Here is a 5,124-nt window from a genome sequence, read left to right as displayed (position 1 = left end):
CTATTTATAAATGTGTTTACTGATTTGTTTAAATATGTTTTATTTATTTTTTATCTTTTATTTATTTATTTTTTATATTTGCTATTTATTTACATGTTTGTTTAGTTTATTATAATTTATAATTTATAATTTATAATTTATAATTTATAATTATAATTTATAATTTATTTACATGTTTATTAATTTGTTAAGCTATGTTTACTTGTTACTTGTTAATTGTTTATTTATATGTTTGTGTTTGTTTGTTTATGTTTGTTTATATATGTTTCTCATGTGTTTAGGTGTTTTTTTAAAATCTTTTTGTGTCAGTTTATTTCAAGTTTGTTTATTATTTAGTGATTTATTTTGTTTGTTTCTTGATTTGTTAAAGTGTTTGTTTATTTATGTGATTTTTTTAAATATTTATTATTTATCTATCCATTTATTGATCTGTAAATTTATTTACATATATATTTATGCTTAATTCTGTGTAAGCATTTGTTTACTTGTTTATTTAGTTGATTTTATTTATTTGTTTGCTTGATTATTTTTGGTAATATTGTGTTTATTTTTATTATTTATTTAATTGTTTATTATTTGTTTACTTGTGTATTATTTATGTGTTTGTTTACATGTTGATATTTACTTGTATTCATTTTTTACTTATTAGTTTATTATTTACTTGTTTGTGTATCTATTTATAAATTTATTTGTTAAAAACTGTGTTTGTTTATGTTTATTTTGTGTACATATTTGCTATTTATTTACATGTTTGTTTAGTTATTTTTAATAATTTATTTACATGTTTATTAATTGGGCAAATGATAAACAGGTTTTCCAGTCAGCACCAGTGGGTCTTCACTAAACATGAAGTTGTGTAAGTTTTTCTTAATTATAAATATTACTATAGTAAGAATTCCAATTGAATGAACGCAGCTTTTAACAGCTGCACTCGATCCAACCGCGATCGTATATTGCGTATTTCAAACTACAACGCGAACGCACGACCTTGGATACAATGCTATCCAATCACGAGTGCTTTGGCATGGTTGGATTCACTTCTGCGTTACTCACGCACAGTCGCACAAGCTGGCGTACATCGCGCAGTGTACGCAAAAATTCGTCACGCTATTGAAAGCTGCGTTCATTCAATTGGAATTTCCACTATAAGAGTGTTTCATAACTTTCAGAATGTGTGTTCTCTCTGCAACTTATCCGAATTGTACCCACAACCCTGGCGAAAAATGTTGCCACACCAAAGCATTAATTGGCCAACATAATTTCCCGCTCCCCTATTGCAATCTTGATTTGGACAACATCGTCATCATCACTACATTACAGTCTCCCAACATCGAAAAAATGGGGGATGGGGAGAGTGTAAGCTGAATGTGCATTTGCAACTTTTTATATTATACAATGATATTGCGGAACTATCACATATATTTGATATCATAGGTCCTTGCAATAATATTACAGCTTATCAGAGGCTGTCCAATCATTTGTCAATTTTCATGTCAATGATTACAACGTCAAGTTCTAAGGTGATAAGCGTATAATATAAAGTATAGTCAACACACACAAATCCGATACCTTTTAATTATTTGCTAGTACTGAAGGGAATCTTTTTTTCTGTCATCAGGTGGAGATGCTACTGCAGATGCATTTGCAGAGAAAGCTGAACTGTGTGGAGTCGACTGTATGTGCAGAAGAAGAAAGGCATGCGTATGACAAGCTGCATACCCCGTGGCTCATCTGGTAAGACAAGGAAAATTACCCATGATAAAAAGATGTTGGTACAGTTAGTTTCGATCAGGGTAAGAAGCCTGATTTGTCCTGTAAAAACGCCCCAATCAGCTATCTATGGCAACCCTCTTCACCAGGTCACTTGTTTTTGGCCAAAGTTATTGCGCATTATCACCTATATTTCAGCTGTTAATACCTAGATATACTTGACTTAAAAAAATATTTTTTTAAATGGTCTTCTGCGGCAAACATTTTCAGCCATACAAGCCATACTTGTAATAAGAATATATTGCATAATTTTTATGTTAAGGTGTAGAAGTTCTATATGATATTCTGATATTCATTCATAATCATGGTCTTTGATTTGATAATATACAGGGATGCAAGTAACCCTACCAATAGAGCCACCTCCAGCACTGGAGCACACTTCAACTATGAAGCCAGCCCTGATGCATGAACTCCAGCAATGAAGCGACTGATTGTGAGATGACATTGCTAACTGGAAATGAGGAGCAAAGTGATGATAATATTGACACTGAAAATGCTTAACGATGCAGCCGATGACTGCGTAGAAAGGTAAGCTTGAAAGGTACCTTGCTTTGTGTTTAATCACTAATGTTTGCTTTGATTGTAATTATGATATATTATACATTTAGGGTCACAAAACAAGTAAGAGACCTTTTGAAATGAGAACAAAACTGGCCAGCTTTTACAAGCAAATAGCATGACTACAATTTTGTTACTTTTTTTAAATGAGAAAATATTGAAGAACAGTTAGCAAACAAATTAAAGTACCAGTTATTTATGTTCACACTTGTATTTAAACAAAGACATATGTGATGCGATCAAGCAAAATCAGTCGGAACTCGGTAATATTAAATTTTCAGTTTCTTATGGAATAGTAAAAAGCATTTACAAATCTGGATTTTGCAGAAAACACCATTGAAATTGAACAACCAGTTCCAAAGATATGAGCAATTAAAGAGGTTCTAAAACAACAGGAAACAAAAGGAAATATTTCCTTTGTATGGCTATATCTCAAAATCAATATTTCCGAGTTCTGACTGATTTTGCTTGATCGCATCACATATGTTAGAATTAAAACCAGCAGCCAATACAGCTATTACAGTGATCAAATACCCAAAGCAATGAAATCAGAAGTTGCATTTTAATGTTCTGATATATAAATCATAGCACTATTATACCATTTGTCGCCCTGACGTGGTAGTGATGTCAATGCGTTGAGTTAGCTGTTTTGTGTGCATCTTTAAGTGAGTTAACTGTTTTGTGTGTGTCTTTAAGGGTACGTGCATGTGTACAGCATCGCTTTGAGCGAACGATTTGAAGCTGCACCCAATGAAATGTTCACTGACGTCACTGCCACATCAGAGGGGAAAATGGTATAGTTCTCTTGTTCAGGAACCTTTTTTTGCAAATTCAATAGAGTATCCAATGGAACAATTATTGACTTTAGAATTTCCATCTTCCTTGGGATTTTGGATCACTGATTTATTTCTTGACCAATTTCAGTGAGTGAGGTATTAAGTCAGCTAAAAGATGCAGCTATCAGCTCCTGGTAAATTGTCTTCTTCCAAAGAAGTCAACAAAAATGAAATCTAAATGTGTCATTTGCTTTGAATTTACACCTCTTAATTTACATCTTTTATCTTAACAGGTGACCAGAATGAAGATGGCAGCCAATGATCAAGTGGCCAGAAGTAAGGTGAAAATAATATCTCATCAACTACACTTTGGTTCGCCTGAAGTTCAGAAGTAATACCACCAATGCTTTTATGTGGTTGCAGGTGAATGCCAACAAACCACCTGTATACACATGAGTGTATGCTCTACGATTGGATTTTAGGACCAGCGAAATACACACCTGCATCACTAAGCCTATAGTGAGCCTATAGATAGCAGAGCTGTATAATGTGATATGGGAATAACTGTAGTTCTAACTATTTCTTCCATACAAGTGTCTCATGACTATGTATGGTATGTAATTGTTACTACTGGACTTGGGTGCAATTCAAATTTGCGATCCTCAGCAAAAGCTGTTGTGTATTTCTTTGATTAAATGTGTTCCCAAAAAGGGTGGTAAATTCAAATTGATTGTGGATCTCCATAGAATAAACAATCATTGTGATGTTCCAAAATTTTGCTATGAAGACATTAATGTGGTGACCCAATTAATTCAGGATGATGACTACATGGTAACATTGGACTTTTAGAACGGTTTTCATCACATTCCTATTGCAAAAGATGACCAGGGGTATCTTATATGATGTGCCTTTTAATAATTGTATATAAGGCGTGTCATCTCTTTCTTAAGTTGCTCTGAAGATAGCACTCGATGCAAAAGCCCAAAAGATTACACCCTAATCATGCTTACCGACCAAAATATTAGTCCAATCTGTAAGGGATGTGCGTATGTGGCATACGGGATGGTCATAACATATCGCATTGGGGATTTTGGGTCAAAAGTAAAGGGGACATGTCTGATAGTGAAAACTAAATAACTAATATTTTGTGGAAAAAAAATGCAAATCTATTTTGATGTAAATGTTAAAATGTAGATTTTAAGTCTGTCATTTTTACATGGCAACATCTTTGTCATGTGTGCTGCACATGTACATGTCACATCGCACATACATGTTTATGCAGGCCTTGCCGTTTGAGGCAAGCGATCGCTCTCTCTCGCCACAGCTCGCCCAAACTCAATTTCTAGCGAGCGATTTTCCACTCACCATAGACAATAAATATCGCTCGCTGAATTACCCAAATTGAATCTAAATTACATTCAAGTTTTAGCACTTCCAATGTATTCAATTCATCTCAATAAATTAGTCTTGATTTCTGAAAGACAGGATGTCAGCAGTGCGTAAGTGCGACATACTGAATGCTCTTTCAGACCTAGAGAGTGATTCACCACTAGCGAGTGATTCACCACTAGCGAGTGATTCAATTACTCGCCTAGCATCATAAGGTAGCGAGCGATTGACCACTCGCCTTTGAAATCTAGACGGCAGGGCCTGGTTTATGTGCATCAAATGTCCAACAAGCAATTATTAATTTTATAGGGTAAGCTTTGGCAAAATTAACTGTACCATAGAATCAGAAGAACATTGGCTTGTCATTTATTTCAGTGTAGAAAGTGACTGTTGTTGCCATCCCTGTAAAAGTACAACATGCTTGCAAACTAAACCCATGGTGTCACTGGCATAAAGCCAACCTCAGTCACACCTTATGTTGCCAGAGTAACTGAACAAATGGAATTGTTTCCATGTTTCATACCATGAATCTGTTGCTAACAAGAGTGGTATCAATGATTTCTACCCAAGGTATATTGACTTTGTTTTGATGAAAGAATTTGAGATTCAATCATGTTTCACTGTTCGTCAT

At 34.1% G+C, this 5,124-nt stretch overlaps 1 long non-coding RNA gene across 1 annotated transcript; it reads left to right on the top strand.

Annotated features, from left to right (window-relative positions):
* The first annotated feature begins 789 nt into the window (after positions 1-789).
* Positions 790-4,643, top strand: LOC140162681 (uncharacterized). Its single transcript, XR_011860328.1, has 4 exons — positions 790-856; positions 1,619-1,734; positions 2,101-2,298; positions 3,398-4,643. It is a non-coding gene; the product is annotated as an uncharacterized lncRNA (long non-coding RNA).
* The last annotated feature ends 481 nt before the right edge of the window (positions 4,644-5,124 follow it).

This window comes from Amphiura filiformis, chromosome 10, assembly GCF_039555335.1.
Source record: "Amphiura filiformis chromosome 10, Afil_fr2py, whole genome shotgun sequence".
NCBI classification, from domain to species: Eukaryota; Metazoa; Echinodermata; class Ophiuroidea; order Amphilepidida; family Amphiuridae; genus Amphiura; species Amphiura filiformis.
Note: the sequence above shows the minus strand (reverse complement) of the source record. Positions and strands in the feature narration are given on the sequence as shown.